This window comes from Ovis aries, chromosome 26 (genome assembly GCF_016772045.2).
Source record: "Ovis aries strain OAR_USU_Benz2616 breed Rambouillet chromosome 26, ARS-UI_Ramb_v3.0, whole genome shotgun sequence".
Taxonomy (NCBI): domain Eukaryota; kingdom Metazoa; phylum Chordata; class Mammalia; order Artiodactyla; family Bovidae; genus Ovis; species Ovis aries.
Genome location: NC_056079.1, coordinates 42,262,479 through 42,283,365, shown reverse-complemented (window position 1 = coordinate 42,283,365; position 20,887 = coordinate 42,262,479). Strand labels below are relative to the sequence as shown.

Sequence of the window (20,887 nt, the reverse complement as noted above, 5' to 3'; positions counted from 1 at the left end):
TGCGACACCCTTGTAACTACCTACACAGCACTTACATTGTGTTAGGTACAGTGGTCCCCCATCTATGGGGTCGCACAGAGTTGGACACGACTGAAGCGACTTAGCAGCAGCAGCAGCAGCAAGTATTATAAGAAATCTAGAGATGGCCAAAGTATTGGAGCTTCAGCTTCAGCATCAGCCCTTCCAGCAAATTTTCAGGGTTGATTTCCTTTACGACTAACTGAAAATTCAGCTCTTTTTTTCCCAGAAAGTTTGTCAAATTATAGTTTCAAAAAATTTGTTCTGAAAAGAAGAGTTGATCAGAACAAACTCTGAAACTGTAATTTGATAAACTCTCTGGGAAAAGAGAGTTGAATTTTCATGTTGAAATGGCATACCACGTCCCTGACGATGTTTACCCAGAGCAGTTAGGACTAAGACAAATCCTAGCAAGATTACTGAAATCTAAAAATTAAAAGAAATAATTTCATTTGTCAGGCAAATTGACCAAGACACTGAGAAGGGGAAGAACTAGCCTCAGAGCAGATTTTTTCATATCATTCAAAGCCAAAGATAGCATAGAAATTTCTAGAAGACTTTCAGGGAGAAAAGTGTGAGCAAAGGGATCTATAGCCAGCCAAGCTGTCTTTGTGAATAAAGACTACTGGAAAACACCACTGCACATGTAATTCAGGGAATGTCTCTCTCATGAGCCCTTCTTAAGGAAACACCTAGACAACAAATTCCTGCCAACTGAGAGATGCCTGGGGAAACCACAGCAAAATGATTGCATATATTAAATGAATTTAACTGTGGAACCAACATTTAAAGAAGTGTGAGAGTTATGGGAACATCAGCTTATAAATATCAAATATGTATATACTCTGTGCCAAGGAACTGCCTTCGTCGTTATAACCCCTAAAGAACATGTATCCAGCGAGCTGTCTTCAAGAATTTTATTGCTACATCATTTATTTTAAAAAAAAAAATGAAACAACCTAACTTCGTGAAAATCTACATGCACGCGAACAGTACGACACAATGCTTAAGGTATAAATACACAGTTAAAATCAGAACTAGTTACATAATTTGCAGGGCTTCGTGAAAAATGACAATGCCTTAACACATTTCACAAGTGCTGTCTTGACCTAGTTTTGAAGTCCTGGAAGAAAAACCTCAATTTCCCGTTAGCAGCAGTTTGCTGAACCTCCGTTCTACCCACTTCCTCTGTTAAGACTCTCGCTTCCCTGGGGCTGCTGTGCACACACCTGATCAGGGACCGCACACCCCAGGGCCAAGTCCAGACCACAAAGGAGGGCCATTTACAATATATGTGCTTGTTTCTGAACTTTTTCCCCTTTTCTAGCAGGAAAGGGAAATTGAGACTCATGATTTCTCTGCATAAAGTCTACCACCTATTGATTCTGTGAAGATTTTTCTTTTCTAAAACTGCAACATTACAGTCTGAAGACTCAGTGACACTTTGGCGTCGAGGTCTGTGAGAGAACACAGGTAAAACGGCTCAATTAGACTAATTACCTAGATCCAGGTAAGAAGGCTCAAGGCTGAGTAGGCTAACTGCCATCTTCCGGGGTTTTTAGTCGAGTTTTAAATTCACTGCTGAAGATGCACGTGGGGTGAACGTGAGGTATCTTACTTCTTCGAAGAGGTTGAGCCATTTCCCTTCTTCGGAGAAGGTGAGGCATCTCCCTTCTTTGGGAACGTGAGGCATCGCCCTTCTTGGAGAACGTGAGGAATCTCACTCCGTTTGCAGGCCGCACGTGCCCGCGGGCAGCAGGCACGATCACCTGGGAGCCAGAATCCCGGCTCTCGCAGTCCCGGGTCTCGTAGGCGACCAGTGGCCTCGCGAGATCTGACCCCTGGCGGGCGCGGCCTCGCGAGATCTGACCCCTGGCGGGCGCGGCCAGGAGCAAGATGCGTTCTGCGCCTCTCAGGACGGCGCTCGCCCGCCCCCGCGGGGCCCTGCGCTGTGGCTGACCTGCGCACGCGCGGCAAAGGGCTGGCTTGCCGCTCTCCGGTCCAGGCGGCTGTAGCCGAGCGGGCAGGAGTCTGGACGGGGGTGACGGTGAGGTCAGCTGTCTGCCCCTGGGTCCCACGCTGCTCCTGCACGGTGTGCGGTGGACACCTGGCTCCCCACCGCGGCGGACATGCCTCCGGGTGCAGCGCCCGCCCCGGCCTGCCTATGCAGAGGTGGACGTCTGCGCTGCCCATGATGGCTAGCCTCCTTGCCGCACCGCTTCCTCAAATCCTGCGGCATCTTTATTAGGCTCTTCACGAATCACCTAATGGGAAGGTGCCGTCCATGTCCTGTTGAGACAGGGAGAAAGCGAAGTGCAGTATCAGAATGGCTCAGCCACAAGAAAGGAAGGAAATTGTGCCATTTGTAGAGACCTGGATGGACCTAGAGATTGATATACAGAGTGAAGTGAGTCGGACAGAGAAATACCAGTATCGTACATTAACGCATATAGGTGGAATCTGGAAAAATGGTAACAGATGATCTTATTTGCAAACCTGCAATAGAGACATAATGTGGAGAAGTAATGTATGGATACCCAGGGAGTAAGGCTGGGGTGTGGAGGAATTGGGAGATTTGGATTGGCATGAATACACTACTGATAGACACGAAGAAGTGAAAGTCGCTCAGTCGCGTCCGACTCTTTGCGACCCCATTGACTATACAGTCCATGGAATTCTCCAGGCCAGAATACTGGAGGTGCTAGCTTTTCCCTCCTCCAGGGGATCTTCCCAACCCAGGGATCGAACCCAGGTCTCCCGCACTGCAGGCAGATCCCTTACCAGCTGAGCCACAAGGGAAGCCCATTGACATACACGATAGATGACTAATCAGAAGCCACTGTATAACTCAGGGAACTCTACTCAGCGCCCTGCGGTGACCTAAATGGGAAGAAAATCCAAAGATGAGTGGATATATGTGCGCACACAGCTGATTCGCTTTACAGCAGAAACCGAGACAACATTCTGAAGCAACCATACTCTAATAAAAATCAATGCCCCGTGGGTGACTCAGCCCGCCACTCAGTGTCACTCTTTTAGTGGGGAAAACAAAAAAAGAATTAACTAAATATGCAGTTAAATACACTAAATTATTAGGAATACCATAATTACAATTATTAAATGCTTCTGAACAAGTTAGTATTTTGTGGAAAACTTTACATCACTTAGGACTTCCCTGGAAGTTCAGACAGTAAGGAATCTGCCTGAAATGGGGGAGACCCAGGTTCAATCCCTGGGTGGGGAATATCCCCTGGAAAAGGAAATAGCAACTCACTCCAGTATTCTTGCCTGGAGAATTCCATGGACAGAGGGGCCTAGTGGGCTACAGTCCACGGGGTCGCAGAGAGTCAGACACGACTGAGCAACTAAGACATCATTTAGTCGTTTATACCCTCACCCCCAAAACATGTAAGCAGTTTCAGTTCAGTTCAGTTCAGTCGCTCAGTCATGTCCAACTCTTTGCAACACCATGAATCACAGCACGCCAGGCCTCCCTGTCCATCACCAACTCCTGGAGTTCACTCAGACTCATGTCCATCGAGTCAGTGATGCCATCCAGCCATCTCATCCTCGGTCGTCCCCTTCTCCTCCTGCCCCCAATCTCTCCCAGCATCAGAGTCTTTTCCAATGAGTCAGCTCTTCGCATGAGGTGGCCAAAGTACTGGAGTTTCAGCTTCAGCATCATTCCTTCCAAAGAAATCCCAGGGTTGATCTCCTTCAGACTGGGCTGGTTGGATCTCCTTGCAGTCCAAGAGACTCTCAAGAGTCTTCTCCAACACCACAGTTCAAAAGCATCAATTCTTCGGCACTCAGCCTTCTTCACAGTCCAACTCTCACATCCATACATGACCACAGGAAAACCATAGCCTTGACTAGACGGACCTTAGTCGGCAAAGTAATATGCTATCTAGGTTGGTCATACCTTTTCTTCCAAGAAGTAAGCGTCTTTTAATTTCATGGCTACAATCACCATCTGCAGTGATTTTGGAGCCCAGAAAAATAAAGTCTGACACTGTTTCTACTGTTTCCCATCTATTTCCCATGAAGTGATGGAACCGGATGCCATGATCTTCGTTTTCTGAATGTTGAAGCAGCTTAAGTCAGAGATTATGCTATGCTAAGTCGCTTCAGTTGTGCCTGACTCTTAGCGACCCCATGGGCTGCAGCCTACCAGGCTCCTCCGTCCATGGGATTTTCCAGGCAAGAGTACTGGAGTGGGGTGCCATTGCCATCGCCAAGACAGAGATTAGTCACTCTTAAAGAAATAAAGAAGCAGAGCCCTGGCCCCAAACAGCCAACTGATTTGGAATACAAGTGTCTTACAAGAGGCTGGAACCCCCATTGGAAGGATATAAATCAGTACATGGCTTCTAAGTGATGTCAGTGGCATTCCCACCCCACTTAAACTACTACCTACAAGCTTTAATGTGCCTGATTTAACCCCTTCGTCAGCTCAGTACCATAAATAATGGCTTTCATTGCCTGACAGTCTGCACTGCAATAGGAGAGGTGAATCGAAGTTAATGAGATGCTACACAGGAAAAGCTGGCTGCCATGTCACTCCCAGCTAAGTATTCTGGGTCAAGGGACACTTATTTCCAGGAGTAAATTAGTCCCAGAATTTCTCATCTTTGCAAACCAAACCCAGAGTGCCCCCCTGTGTATCAAGTGGAAATAAATACCTACAGTTGCCATTATTACCAAGATAAGTTGATATATGAGTGCTGATTCTTCTGACAAAAGTACATGATTATGCTGATAGTTTTCAAGCGCAATGTGTTTAACAAGTTGTCATATGGTGGGCATCATTATTTACAGTCCAAGCTATGTATGGTTTATTGGTGGAGTTCCAGAAAACTCAGAATCTCAGAAACGGGAACAAGCCTGGTTTTACACTAAATTAAAATTAAAGGCCCAAATATCTATTATTCACATCTTGTAGATAGTTATCATTTGAGATTAAAAATTGTTAACAGACTATTCAAACACTTGAAAACATCACAAAATTTACTAACCCTCACCATGGATGTCAAAGGTTTTTCTCTCATCAGGGCTTTTACCTAAATAATTTGCCTGGGATAACTCCCTTTGGCAGCAAAGAGAATCCCTGGGTATTTTTGTTTTGTTTTTTTTTATTCTGTGAGCCTTACTAAGTTCTCCATGTTCAAAACCCAGATCATCAACCTGCAAAGGACTTCATCAGTCAATGAAGATTAAATTAAGGTTAGGCTATTAAGCAGAATTTCCAAAGCAGATTCCTACATAAAAATGTAAAAGTTACTAAATAATTTATGTATTTACCTCCTGGAAAAGTCATTCATCAGCCATTTCTAAAATTACAACTCTGAAAGACGAAAAGCATCAGTGATAGAGTTTGTTTTTCAATAGAAATATTGATAATTAGTCAGTTCTGTAGTTAGCCATGAGGTTTAATTTTGGAGAGGAATCTGTCTGCTTTTGTGCAGAGGATTTAAGTTCCTTCTGCATTCCTGCAATCTCATCTATTTGCTGTGCTCTAGTGTCCTCCAATGGATGTTCTCGATAGTACTGCTATTACAGAATCTGTTTGAATCTGAGGATCACCAGGAGGCCAGGTGGACAAGAGCTTTCTGAGCAAACAGTCCCGAAAAGAACCCAGTTCTCCCCATCTGAGCTGAAATCAAGTAACACTTGAGGAACATCCAAAAATCATTCTCCCTGATAGACAACGAGTTCCAGAGTCATTCAGATTAAATTTCCTTTCTCTTCTTATCATATTGAATAATCTCAAAAGTTGGACCCGTATGTATGAAAGTTGTTGAAAATATAAAGAGAGTATGGCTTTAGAGGTATGTGGTACAGAGTTAGACTTTGGATGTCAATGAAGACACATTTGATATTGTTTGATTAGCTTGGAAAATAACTGAAAGTACTCTAGAGCCCAGGGCCTCCCTGGTGGCTCAATGCTAAAGAATCTGCCTGCCAATGCAGGAGACTCAGGTTTGATCCCTGGGTCAGGAAGATTCCCCTGGAGAAGGAAATGTCAACCAATTCCAGTATTCTTGCCTGTAAATTCCATGAACAGAGGAGCCTGGTGGGCAACAGTCTGTGGGGCTGCAGAACAGTCAGACATGACACAACAACCCTAGAGCATAAAGTCTGATTCTAGAAGAGTGTGTTTTGCAGGGCTTCTCCGGTGGCTCAGGCGGTAAAGAATCCACCTGCAAAGTGGGAGACCAGGTTCGGTCCTGGGTTGAGAAGATCCCCTGGAGGAGGGCATGGAAACCCATTCGAGCATTCTTGCCTTGAGAATTTCAAGGACAGAGAAGCCGGGTGGCTGCACATGGGTCGCAAAGAGTCAGCACCAACTGAGAGACTAGCACTTGTTACGCAACATAAGACAAATAAAGAGAAAACTCCTATTACTCGACACTAATGAATAAATCAGTCTGAATTATTGAGAAGTCTGAATTAGAACATATCTTTTAAAGAGCAGTGCTCCTGTATTTTCTTGGCCAAAATTAGAATGTAGTTTCAATAGATAGCCCAAGTAATTATAATAAAATCCAGGGCTATTCTTGTAAATTGCTTGTGTTTAGCGTTATTTAACAACAATATGCCCCATATATTCTTGTTATTTCTATTTAAACAATTCCTCCATTCCCACAATAAATGTTGAATCTTGTATTCAATCAAATGTCCCAATTTTGATCCAGAAAATATTGTGACTCAAACTGTGGGTGGAAGAAACGGTGTACATGGGAAGGAACTTCCTACTAGATGTATGCAAATAACTCCTAGAAAAAATAACAGTGTGAACCTCACCCTGCCACCACACAGACATCAGTTCAGTTCGGTTCAGTCACTCAGTTGTGTCTGACTCTTTGCAACCCCATGGACCAAAGCATGCCAGGCCTCCCTGACCATCACCAACTCCTGGAGTTTACTCAAACTCATGTCCATTCAGTCAGTGATGCCATCCAACCGTTCATCTTCTGTCATCCCCTTCTCCTCCGGCCTTCAATCTTTCCCAGCATCAGGGTCTTTTCAAATGAGTCAGCTCTTCACAGCAGGTGGCCAAAGTATTAGAGTTTCAGCTTCAGCATCAGTCCTTCCAATGAATATTCAGGACTCATCTCCTTTAGGTTGGACTGGCTGGATCTCTTTGCTGTCCAAGGGACTCTCAAGAGTCTTCTCCAACACCACAGTTCTAAAAGTATCAATTCTTCAGCGGTCAGGTTTCTTTATGGTCCAACTCTCACATCCATACATAACTACTGGAGAAACCATAGCTTTGACTAGATGGACCTTTGTTGGCAAAGAAATGTCTCTGCTTTTGAATATGCTATCTAGGTTGGTCATAAATTTTCTTCCAAGGAGAAGGCATCTTTTAAGTTCATGGCTGTAATCACCATCTGCAGTGATTTTGAAGCCCCTAAAAATGAAGTCTGTCACTGTTTCCATTGTTTCCCCATCTATTTGCCATGAAGTGATGAGACGGGATGCCATGATCTTAGTTTTCTGAATGTTGAGCTTTAAGCCAACTTTTTCACTCTCCACTTTCACTTTCATCAAGAGGCTCTTTAGTTCTTCTTTGCTTTCTGTCATAAGGGTGGGGTTATCTGCATATCTGAGGTTATTGATATTTCTCCCAGCAATCTTGATTCCAGCCTGTGCTTCATCCAGTCCAGCATTTCTCATGATGTACTCTGCATAGAAGTTAAATAAGCAGGATGACAATAGACAACAGTTAATGTATGATGCTTTCTTATATCTCACAGGTGTATGTATTTCCCTAATGTAATTAGTGGAGCATTATATACAACACACACACACACACACACACACACACACACACACAGTCACTCAGTTGTGTCCGACTCTTTGCGACCCTGTGGACTGTTGCCTGCCAGGCTCCTCCATGCATAGCATTTCCCAGACAGGAATCCTGGAGTGGGTTGCCATTTCCTTCTTCAAGGGCTCTTCCAGACCCAGGGATCAAACCCGAGTCTCTCGTGTCTCCTGCAGGTTCTTTACCCTAGCGCCACCGGGGAAGCCCATGTATGTGGATCAGTTGCTGTACCCCATTGTAAATCAACTAGACTTCAACAAAAGCAGATGAAGTAGCCCTCTAGTGCTATGACTATCTGTAGGGACAATATTACAGGTGTGTGTCATTTACCCATCGTTTCCACCCATGGGCGTTCCAAAGACTTGCTGTGGTACCTGAATCACAGGACATCCGGACACTTTCTGAGCACTGGACGGCTGTCAGGTAGTTTAATAAAAGGATAAATCGCAGTCCTTAAGGAGCTCCACCAATTAGAAGTTAGCTTCAGATAGTGATGACTGTATCTTGAGATAAAATGAAATAACACCGGTGGCATAGCTTAAAAGCAAGCGAGGATAACTCTAAGTGGAATGTAAATATGAAAGTATATAGGCTTGCAGGTACTTTTCTGGGGGACCAGATTACAGTTCTGCACACGGTGCTCCGAATCCCGCTGGACTCTCCCATCAAGAAGACAGCAGGCCCTTCATTGGCTCTTTCTACCAAGTTTATTGACAAACACAAACTACAGAGCACAGAGAGCATGCGGAGATGCATGCGTGCAGGCATCACACGTGGGTGAAATGAATACAGAAACAGCTGCATCAGGAGCTACCCAAGACTGGAAGCCTAGCATCCTGTGAAAGGAAATCCACTAAGTTCCCGAGAGCCTGTGTGGGATTAGCAGAAACAGAGGAAGTATTTCCTAAACGCACTGCACCGATGCCTGCAACTGTACATGTTCATCACCAAGACAGTTGAGATGCTCCTCCTCCTTCTGTGGTGTGGCACCCAGCACAGATCCAGAGCAGCTTACATGTGGAATTGCTCCCATTCTAAGTCACTTAGGGGCTTCCCCTGTGGTTCAGCTGGTAAAGAATCCACCTGCAATGTGGGAGACCGGGGTTCGATCCCTGGGTTGGGAAAATTCCCTGCAGAAGGGAAAGGCTGCCCACTCCAGTATTCTGGCTGGTGTCACAGAGTCAGACATGACTGAGCGACTTCCACTTTCCCATTAAGTCACTTAGAGGCAGTCACTTCCTGCTTAAGCTCCGGGAAGACCCAATATGGTTCTCACTCACTCGTGCATTAGCCTTGGTGAACCTAGACAGCATATTAAAAAGCAGAGACGTTACTTTGCCAACAAAGGTCCGTCTAGTCAAGGCTATGGTTTTTCCAGTGGTCATGTATGGATGTGAGAGTTGGACTATAAAGAAAGCTGAGCACTGAAGAATTGATGCCTTTGAACTGTGGTATTGGAGAAGTCTCTTGAGAGTCCCTTGGACAGCAAAGAGATCCAACCAGTCCAACCTAAAGGAGATGAGTCCTGAATATTCATTGGAAGGACTCATGCTGAAGCTGAAACTCCAATACTTTGGCCACCTGATGGAAAGAACTGACTCATTTGAAAAGACCCTGATGCTGGGAAAGATTGAAGGTGGGAGGAGAAGGGGACAACAGAGGATGAATAGTTGCATAGCATCACTGACTCAATAGACATGAGTTTGAGTAAGCTCTGGGAGTTGGTGATGGACAGGGAGGCCTGCTGTGCTGCGGTCCATGGGGTCACAAAGAGTCAGACACGACTGAGCAACTGAAATGAGCTGAACTGAACTTGGGGTCCAGAAGCTTGTGACTTATAGAGAATATAGCTGATCTCTCTGCTAAGTATCCTAACTACATGGACTTCCTTCTCTATCCTTTGGATAAATAAACCTTACTTTATTCATCCATGAGCTGTCTCTGTTTCTCCATCAATCTGAATCTAGAATTTTCTATTTAACAATGCAATGATCACGCAGTAATATAAAGAAAGATAAAACCTGCATGAAAATGTCATTATGAAATTTCTATCATGCATACACTGTCTCTTGTGATAATCACATTTACTCTGCAGACTCAATAATCACACATTTCAGAAAAGTCACAGCTCCAAATAGCGAACCAGTCACAAGACATTTCAGAGTGAATATTCTGGTAGCATGACTACCTGTCTCATTCTATAGCCTAGGCTGTAGGGCTATCTGGTTCTTTTCATAAAAATGGAAGAAGTTCAAAAAGGCAAGCCTAACCATGCAAGGCAGTCCATTAGCCAAAGCAAGTTACATAGCCAAGGGCAAAGCCAAGTATCAGGGAAATTTGCTCTGCTCATCACGAAGTGGCAGATGCATGGATGTCTGGATGCATGCCAAGTCATTTCAGCCAAGTCATGTCCAAATTCATGATCCCATGGACTGCAGCACGCCAGGCTTCCCTGTCCATCGCCATCTCCCAGAGTTTGTCCAAGTTCATGTCTGTTGAATCAGTGATGCCATCCAACCATTTCATCCTCTGTCACCCTCTTCTCCTTCTGCCTTCAACCTTTCCCAGAATCAGGGTCTTTTCCAATGAGTCAGCTGTGCGAATCAGGTGGCCAAATTACTGGAGCGTCAGCTTCAGCATCAGCCCTTCCAAAGAGAAGTCAGGGTTGATTTCCTTTAAGATTGACTGGTTTGCTCTCTTTGCTTTCCAGTAAAGGAGGCAGAGAACTGAAGAACTGATGCCTTTGAGCTGTGGTGCTGGAGAAGACTCTCGAGAGTCCATCAGAAGGGACAAGTAGACTGAATGATTTATGGAGTTTCATGAGATCCCAGTTATTCTCTGAGCTCATTACCTGTCACTTTAAATCAGTTCCTTCTCCTATCATGCATGTCATTTTCAAAGTCATCGGTCTCCAGTTCAGGATCAATAGATTAATGCTTGATTTCTATAACTGAGTAATGACTCACTCCTATTAATATCTCCTTTCAACTATATTTTCTGTAGGCATTGCCCTCAGCCCCTCATACCTATTCCTTCCTGTCCTTGACATTCAACTTGAATCCTAAATTTTTGAACAAATGTCCTAGAAGATGTCATAATTCTTGTATCACTTAGACTACTTATTTTTCTAAATAGCCCTTCCTCAAGTCCACATCGAAACCTTCAGTGAATTCCTCCACACCATTCCCTACAGGCCCCAATCTGTTCAAAGATTTCCAAATTCACTTTCTTTTTGCTGTTCACTACAGCCACTCCACTTGAAGGAAACAAAATTATCCAAGTATGTTAACCGTCCTACTGTATGCAACCTTCCTACTGTTAACAAAGAAAACTCATCAAAAACACAGAACAAAGGTTGAGTACCATATCCTTTCAATGTCATTTGGAGGCATTGCTTAAAAGGTCAACCCAAGGATTATTTAAAGGCATATACTTTGTTCAGCCACTGTTTACCATTAAATAAAGACCTAGATGTAAAGAAGTGACTGGTGTCTGAAGTGGTAAAGAATCCACCAGCAATGCGGAAGACCTGGGTTCAATTCCTGGGTTGGGAAGATCCCCCTGGAAGAGAGCATGACAACCCACTCCAGTATTCCTGCCTGAAGAATCCCATGGACAGAGGAGCCTGGTGGGCTGCAGTCTGTGGGGTCTCAAAGAGTCGCACATGACTGAGCCACTAACACGCTTTAACACAGCTTTTTGTCTAGCAGAAAAGGGGACCCAGTGTCACAGTGCACTGTCTTACTGAACATTCCCTAGTTTTGTCTCTAACCCAGAAATCATATGCTAACTTTCCTTCATTAAATTTCTGAGGATACCCAGCACCTCAGATGCTCTTGGAAGCAGTCACTCCATTACACTGATTTCTTCAGTATATGAATTAATGAGATGAATAATATTTTTGACGTGTTCATTTTAAATTTGTCAAACAGCTATGTTTTTAACTTTTTGAAAAGTGTCCCTTATCACTGATCTCTTTCTGGAAACTTTTCTCCTTCTCCTTCTGTTCCTATCAGAAACGTCTGCCACTTGTCCAAGCTTATCAGAATCCCAGCTCTCCTTCAACTGTTTGTCCTAACTCCATTTCCCAGGAAGGATCTTATCTTCCCTTAAACGGTTCGGGCATTGACAGCCTGCATTACTTTTGCTTCTTTGTGATTTCATTTATTTTTAAATGTTCATTTTGCTTTCTTGACTGTTGCTGTTGAATTTTTGTCGTAACAAAATAAATTTAAAGTCTGCTAAACACTGGACTTCCCAAGTGGTGCTAGTGGTAAAGAACCCACATGCCAAGGCAGGAGATGTAAGAGACGCCGGCTCAGTTCCTAGGTGGGGAAGATCCGCTGGAGGAGGAAATGGCAACCCACTCCAGCATTCTTGCATGGAGAATTCCACGGACAGAGGAGCATGGTGGGCTATATAGTCCAAAAGGTCGCAAAGAGTCGGACATGACTGAAGGCACTTAGCACACATACACGCATGTTAAACACTGATATTTACAAACACAAAAAATAGCAGCTGTGTGGCAATTCCTAGAACTTCTGAAAGACATAACACAGTACGTCTCCTACATATGAACAAATTCTGTTCCAAGAGTGTATTCACAAGTCCAGTTTGTTCATAAGTCCAACAAAGTTAGCCTGGGTACACAGCTAACACAGTCAGCTATATAGTACTGTACTACAACAGGCTGATAACACTTTTCTCACGAATGATATATGACAAACACAAAAAATAAGGTGTTTCTAGTATTACAGTGCAGTACCTTGGAAAGTACTGTAGTGCAGTACAGCTGCGGGCACACAGGGCTGGCATCGAGCAAACAGGCAAGAAGAGCCACTGACTGGAGGAGGGAGAGGATGGGAGATGAGAAGCTGAAGGCTCATCAGGAATAGAAGCGGGTGAGCTGCAGCGTCACCCATGCGTGATGCTGAGGGGAAGCACATTCACACCCTTGAAAGTTCGCCACGTGAAGGTTCCTGTGCAGGGGACTTGCTGTAATTGTTACCTTGGTATCTCCTGAACTATTACAGAGTGCTTTAGAAAAGAAGAAAAAAGTTGAATGAGGAGACATTCAACTTCAAAAACATATTAACGCTTTTACTACTTTCCTAGGTCAGCTTAGACAAGATCTGGGAAACGCTCTAAATAAAGTCTTTGCAAAGTGAGAAGGAATCAGCACAGATAGCAAAAAGGTGCCAGACACAGCTATTGAGTCAGCCTTCTGTGAGAAACTCACTTCTAGAGAATCACTTGTAAATTTATGCAGCACCCAAAACACTGTCATTTCAAAAAGAAACCCAGTGGGAAGTTCCCAGGGTGGGAGTGTGAGGCTTCTGGCACTGACTCACCGGTGGACCAAGGTCCTCCTGTGTGCATATTTGTTTAAGGTCTTCTCCCTCAACAGGCAGATATTGGAACAACTATACTTGGGCACAAAACAATGGGAAAATTCAATTCTGAGCTTCAGTTATAGTTTCATGGGAAATTCTTTTTATTATTGGCTCGTTGTTTCAGCTGGGAATACAATTTAAAGACACTGCCCAAATAAAATTGAAATTCTACATTTTTAAAGCCAATCTAGATGGGAAAAAAAGGTGTCCTCACTTTTAATCAAGCCCTTTAACCAAGTTTCTCATTCTGGAGAGCTGCTGGGAGGCTAGGCTGGTGGGTAGATGGAGAGCAATATTAAAATCAGGCTTCATGAACCAGGAAGTTTGCCTGGCTCACCCTCTCATCTCCAGGGTTTTGTTCTCAGGCCACTCCACCTTCCTTCCAAGGCCATTCTCAGAAACCTTCAGGAGCCACACACTGGCTCCTAAAGAAACTTCCAGCTTCTCATCCTGTTATTGAAGACTCTCATCATCTGACCCCAAACTACCTCTCCTATGGTGTGGAAGGTCGATAGGCTATGCTACAATATTACTTACATTTCTTCACATCCATATCTTGGTCCTATTCTTTCCTCATTTGAAAAGGCCTTGATGCTGGGAAAGATTGAAGGCAGGAGGAGAAGGGGACGACAGAGGATGAGATGGTTGGATGGGATCACTGACTCAATGGACATGAGTTTGAGCAAACTCTGAGAGATGGTGGACAGGGGAGCCTGGCGTGCTGCAGTCCATGGGGTCACAAGGAGTCAGACAGGACTCAGCGAGTGAACAATTCTTTTCCCTGCTTACCACATCCTTTCCCAATCATCTCTGCTTAGTGTTCTAGGCTTTATTCAAATACTGTGTAATCCTTGAAACATTTCCCGGTCACCACAACTCAGCGTTATTTGTTTTTTCTAAATTCCTGTATCTTTTTGTTTCGTATTGGGTTGGCCAAAAACTTTGGTCAGATTTTTCCGTAAGATCTTATGGAAAACCTTGAGCAAACTTTCTGGCCAACCCAATATTATTTTGTTTTGTTAATCATATAATAGGCACATGTATTTCCTCCCTTATACAATGACGAGAAGAGCAATCCATATCTCACATTACTCTCTCTCTCCCATAGCGTAAGAGATCCTCAATAATTTCTTGTTGAGTGAGTGAACTGAAAAGAAATAGTAATAACGCTTTATGCTGGTTTTACAAATTCAGTTTTTTAGAATTAAATCACTTGACAATTTTTGATCATTTGACCATTTTTCTATTTTCTCCTCATCTGTGCTTACATGCGTTCGTGCTAGGTCACTTCAATCATGTCCAACTCTTTGCGACCCTTTGGACTGTATAGACCACCAGGCTCTACTGTTCATGGGATTCTCCAAACAAGAATACTGGAGTGGGTTTCCATGCCCTCCTCTAAGGGAGCTTCCTGACCCAGGGATTGAACCGGCATCTCTTGTGTCTCCTGCATTGGAAGCCGGGTTCTTTACCACTAGCACCACCTGGGAAGCCCATTCTCTCCATAATCAGGCAATGAAAACATCTTTAATGATCCAGTTGACCTGAAGGTTGACAAGCCTATAAAATCCTAGTTTATTTGAATCAACCTCTTGGTTTGACCTTAGCATAACCTTCTGGCAATATAGTACAGAATCTATAGGACACCAACTTTCCCTTCCAATAAAATTGTTTAACGGTTTTAATCAAAAGCTAATTGCAGCTGCCTGAAGAACCTTCAGAAAGATCTGAGGTCGGGGTTTGGGATCAAACAGTTCTTTAGAGTTTACCAAGTGCTTTCACATACACTGATGAGAGCCCCACGGTGCAAGCTGGGTTCAGGAATTTTGTGCAGGATGTTTGTTGGAAACATAGGGCAGGAGGAGAGGCTGGCAGGGGAGAAGTCAGGCTGCAGTGCAGTTACGGCTAAGCCCTGAGCCCAGGAGGATCCCTGGGGCTGGCATCACCCTGATCATGCCAGGAGGGACCCAGACCTTTGTACCCCTGGACTTATGGGTGATGCACTGCCCTGGGAAGCAGGCACCCTTGGGCAAGGTGGCACTCTTCAGTAGAGGCAATTCTCAAAGAGGGGTGTGGCGATCTCAGTGGACAACCTCTGCGTTGGGAGGAATAAATCCTTCATTCCCCAGGGAGAGATTTTGGCCAATGAAGTCCAGTATCCACAACTAGCTCTAAATACCAATGCCTCTCGTGTTCTTTCCATTAAGTACTAAAGTTTGGTGTGGTTTGCTGAGCACACCTTTATTCTAGACGGCAAAGGAGTGTTTATACTCCCACACTCCTCTCGTACATTATTCCTGTCTGAATTCCTGATACAAGTCTGAAACGTGTCACAGAGCTTTCCTCTAACTCCAGCGATTTTCGATCCTTGAAGCAAATGAAATGTGTGTTTGTTTCTCTTCCTTTGTGCCAGTGGTCCTACTGCAACAAGAATGACAAATGAAAAGACATATTTAGAAATTAATGAGCTCTATAGTTATTTTTTTATTCTCTAATACTTCATAAAATTAACCGTTGGTTTTTCTATCAAGTTTGTCCCTTAGAACATGCAGATATGTACTGTATTTATTCCTAAATATTTGCAGCTTCATCGTTTACACACACTTGTATACGAATGTGTGTTATGAAGATGATCTTGCTGTACATACTCCGCAGCCAGGAGATGTTGCCTCTTCGTGAGCTCTCTACTTGGAAGACTTCCGGAGAGGCAGTGCATGAGAGGCCAAGAGCATAGGCTTGGGATTAAACAGGACTGTCAAGAGGAATGGAATGCAGAGTTTAAAAGCACGGATCCTAGAGTCAAACTACCCAGGTTCAGCTCTACCAACTACGTGCCGTGTGACCTTCGTATTTCACTTAATCTGTTTATGCCTTGGTTTCCTTTCATATAAGTGGGAGATTAATCGTGGAATTCTTGTGAAAAATAAAAAGCACACCATGTGTTTAGAGCAAGGTCTCAACACACTTAAACCATAACCAATTGTAATTTATTGTTGCAATTATTATTAAAATCTTCACATTCCCAGCTTTAAAAAAAAAAAAAGTAATAAGAAAGAAGGTGAGATATGTCTGGAATCACACTGTAGAGCCTTCTATTTTATTCTACTTAGGAATGCATCTAAGGCAATATTATACTCATGAAGTATTCTGAAAAGCCTGCAAATGCTTGGCAAAATTGAACAAACAGGATAACTGAGGCTCTGCATGGATTTATTTGCCCCTTGACGTTAACTCACTGGTTCTGCTCTCTTTGCTTTGGAGTTCACCAAGTGCTTTCACATACATTGATTAGTCATTTTATCAATGAGTCTGCAGAGTAGCCTAAGATGGTGACTGTCTCTAAATTTAAATACACAAAGTATGGCCCAGAGAACTTAAGTGATCTTTTTCAACATCACACAGTTAAGCAATGAGAAGAGTGAATCCTTAACTTCACTGTTCTCAGCACACAGACAGGTCTAACATCACAGCAGCAATGTCAGCTGTGACTCTGCCGTCCACTGCAAGACCCTCGCAAGTCACCTGTGACTGGAACCAGCACGTGAAGCTTGCAAATGATGGAACTTGAAACCCTTCCTTTTATATGTAAGGAAGGGTTGTCTGCATAAACATCTATCTCTTGCTCATGTTTGTGTTCAGAAATGCTTTCTCAAGTAGAAGAAATGGCTCCAGTGGGAAGAAAACTGTTTAGGGCTTTGATACACCTAAGGGAGTGTGTCTGGCATGTGAATGCGATTTATCCGGTGAGCCTTGGTGGCAAGCTGCACTGCATCACCCTGCCTCTAAGATCTAGGACCATGTTTCCCCCTTTACATTTGCCCCTATTGACAACGCTTGAATTCTGGCATCACCTCTAGAACTCTTTTCACAGATAGAGTTGACCACATATCAACTCCCTAAAATGACGAACTCGCTGCTTATAGGCTAATCAAGCCCAGGGTCTTCTCTCCTTTCCTCCATCCACCATACCTAGTTGCTTTTCTCCTTTTGTGCATAATTCTGTGGCATGACAACATTTCATCAGTAAGGACTTTATAAAGCGTAGAGGACTAAACTCAGAACAACAACGTGAATATTTATGTCAGGGAAGTTTGTGATTTCCTCAGTTCTGTCTCATTGCAACAAAAATCTGAAGCGACGGGCCAGCGTTACAGCCCTTGGACGGGCCAGCGTTACAGCCCTTGGACGGGCCAGCGTTACAGCCCTTGGACGGGCCAGCGTTACAGCCCCACGTTACAGCTCACTTTTATTCAGAAAGTAAAGGAAAATACATCCTTGAGGCTTGAGGGCAGGCTGACCCAAAAAGAGGCAAACAGAAGAGAGGCCCCCTGCCCAGTTTTGGGCCCCCTTTTTATGTTTTCTCCTCCCCCTGGGCCTGCCCCTGGAAACCGGGCCAGCTAGGAGGGCTGTTTGTTCTACCCGAGGTCCTCTCTCTGATCCTCGGACTTTCCTTTGTTCTATTTTCACAGGCTTTTCCCTTCCTTGTCTTTTAGCCACAGCCATTCTGGACTCCTTTTTCTTATTCTAATTAGCTAACATTTACTTATTAGCGATTGAAGAATTGTACCCACATACAGAGATCTGCATTTCAACATGACTGATGACCAGGTATTAGGAAAGACCGGAAGAGCATTCACCCCCAGTGGCACTGCACCATTACTAAAAATACATTGACATTTTGGTCTTATTCTGCACACAGCAGGACTTTTAAGGAACAATAAGATGATAAAGGAAAACCAACGTCAAGCCGACAAACTTGTATTAGTCCCAAAGCCACAAAACGTACAGTGTATATTAGGGAATGAGAAGTTCTCAAATCTTTCCAAAGAGCCTTCTTTCAGCAGGGGATGCCCACTTCTTGCTTATGCAAGACTGAAAATAAATCATATAGGACCACAATGTTGCTAAAAGACAATGAAGCTGATTTGTTAACAAGCTGATTCTAGAATATAATCAAATGAATCAGAGGACTCACCTAGAAGGCTAAACAATGGATGAGCAATAGTTTCACTCATACTTAGTGAAACTTATTTCAAAAACTACACATAAAAAATGAATCTCCCCTATGGGTAAACAAGTAAAGAAAATATGGTATATATAAGCCATGCATATATACAATGGAATACTATCCAGCCAAAAAAAAAAAGGAAATCCTGTCGTTTGTGACAGCATGGATGGACCTTGAGGGCATTATGCTAGTAAAATAAGCCAGACAGGAGGGGATAAGTTCTGGATGCTCTCACTCAAAGGTGGAATCTTAAAAAAAAAGAAAAAGAAAGAAAGAAAAAAACACTTGAAGCAGGAGATAGATGCGCCCCAGGCTAGGGATTTACAACTGGTTTCCTGTTTACATTTCTTGGGGCAAGAAAAAGGTGGGCTTCAGGCTGGACATTTACAACTAGCCTCCCGTTTGCATTTCCTAAAACAGGAGCTAGGAATGCTCCAGGTTAGACATATGCAGCCAACCTACTACTTGCTCTCTGAAACGGAAGTCAGAGCTGAAACAGGGTAGACAGCCAGGCTCTGTCTACCATGGACCCTTAAGAGAACGGTCACGGCAGGAGAAGAGAAAGACAGCCCTGTCCGAGTAAGGCACCAGGAAGTCACTTACTTCCCATCCTTGGGACAAAGGAGACTCTGCACACACACAGCCTCCTTGGGGGTCAAAAACGAGGGGGCCCCACCCCAGAAGAGGTGATGCCCCCCACAGACGTCTGGGCTGGAATCCCTCTTGGAAAAAAATGGGCCTGCCTGTCAGGGACAGTCCTAGGGTAGGTCAGGTCTGGAAAAAGAAACCAAGTGATTGCCTAAGGGTAAACAAAGACCCGGAAGAACTGCCCTGTGTAAACGGCTTAGCCGCCTCTTTCCTGCAGCCCTCCTCCCTGGGAGGGATGCCGCATCCTTTCTCTCTGGCGTGCATCGCTGCCCTACTTCTGTCCTGACGAAGCCGTTTCTCTGTGTGCGCCCCCACGGGTGGTTGTGCTGTGTCTCTAATAGAGAACTTTATACCTGCATTTACAGTTTTTAACTCTGTGAGAAATACATTTTTCACTGAGGGCGAAGATCCAGGGAAAAATAGCTTCTAGCCTCCAGCCCTGTCTGGTCTGGTGGCTAGTCCTGCTTCTCATCCAGGCTCCCCATGTTCAAACCCAGGGCAGGGATTTAAGATCTTGCTTCACGCCACTGCTCACCGCTGCCTCTCTGAGAACAAACTGAGCTCACAGATACAGAGAACAGACTGGCGGTCGCCAGAGGCGGGCGAAGTGGGTAAAGGGAGTCAAAAGGTGCAAAGTTTCAGCTGTGAAATAGGGAGGGAACAGAAAGCAGGGGCTTGTGGACAGAGCAGAGTAAGGAGAGGCTGGGATGCGGGGACCCAGTGGGAGGAGAGGGTGAGGAGCACGAGGAGGGCGGCACGGACACATGCACGCTGCCCTGTGTGAAGCAGCAAGCTGGAGGAGGCCCGCTGCAGAGACCACGGCGCTCAGCTCAGTGCTCTGCAATGACCTAGCGGGTGGGCTGGGGAAAGGGGGGGAGGCTCGACAGGGAGGCATATACATACACTATGACAGTCGCTGCCGCATCGCAGACGCCAACACAGCGTGGGTAAGCAAGTATTCTCCACTTAAAAATTTCAAAATAAGTTTTTGAAGTTCTCATGACAAGGAAAAAATTGTAGCTATGTATGGTGATAGATGCCTAATAAGCTTATTGTGGTGATTATTTCTCAGTATATACATCTATAGAGTCGTTACTCTGTACACCTGAAACTAACAGATGTTTTGACATATACGTCACTTGTATCTCCCTAAAAACAGCAATGAGTCTCCCCTGATTCATCTTCTCTACTGCAGGGATACCTGCCCAGGACAAAACTCCTGTTTGTGACTCTCTTCGAAGCAAGTAGCAGTAACCGCCAATTACTGAGCTCTTGGAATATTGCATGAACCATACAAATCATTTAACACATTTCAGCTAACATGATCCTTCACAACAGCAGCATGAGGTGGTCCAGATGGGAAAAATCCCAGAGATTAGGAAACCTAACATGCGGCGTGGTCCCCAGTCAGGGGCTGGCAGGTAAGGAAGCCGGTATTTGAGCTTTCTCCTTCCCAGTCACATCACTGTGCAGCCACACAGGTCCACCAAAGCCAGTCAGGTCCATGATTTTGCACTGTGACGGTGAGAAACAAAATATTCCCCAGCATATCAGTAAACAGAGGATGCCACAGTCACCAGCCCTTCGACATGAACCGATTAGCCCCGAGGAAACGCAGGGCCGAAAAGAATACCTGTAATCCAGCAGCTGCAAGGGGCTCCCCGGCGGCTCAGAGGGTAAAGAATCCGCCTGCGATGCGGGAGCCCTGGGTTCAATCCCTGGGTCGGGAAGATCCGCTAGACACGGCTCAGAGGGTAAAGAATCCGCCTGCAATGCGGGAGACCTGGGTTTGATCCCTGGGTAGAGAAGATCCTTTGGAGGGGGGACCAGCCACCCACTCTAGTATCCTGGCCTAGAGAATTCCATGGACAGAGGGGCCTGGGGGGCTACAGTCCACAGGGTTGCAAAGTGCCTGACAGGACTGAGTGACTAAGCCCAGCAGCCGTCAGACTGCAGCCACGCCCTAAGGAAACCCAGGGTGTGGAAATA

The 20,887-nt window shown here is 44.6% G+C and overlaps 1 long non-coding RNA gene across 1 annotated transcript in view; it reads right to left on the bottom strand.

The window, feature by feature from the left end:
• Positions 1 to 920: 920 nt before the first annotated feature.
• The window catches only part of LOC121818036 (uncharacterized), a 130,719-nt gene continuing 110,752 nt past the window's right edge, over positions 921 to 20,887 (bottom strand). Inside the window, exons 10-11 of the long non-coding RNA XR_006058145.2 lie at positions 20,532 to 20,665; positions 921 to 20,413 (exon numbers count right to left, since the gene is read on the bottom strand). This is a non-coding gene — a long non-coding RNA (uncharacterized LOC121818036). The remainder of the gene's footprint in view (positions 20,414 to 20,531; positions 20,666 to 20,887) is intronic.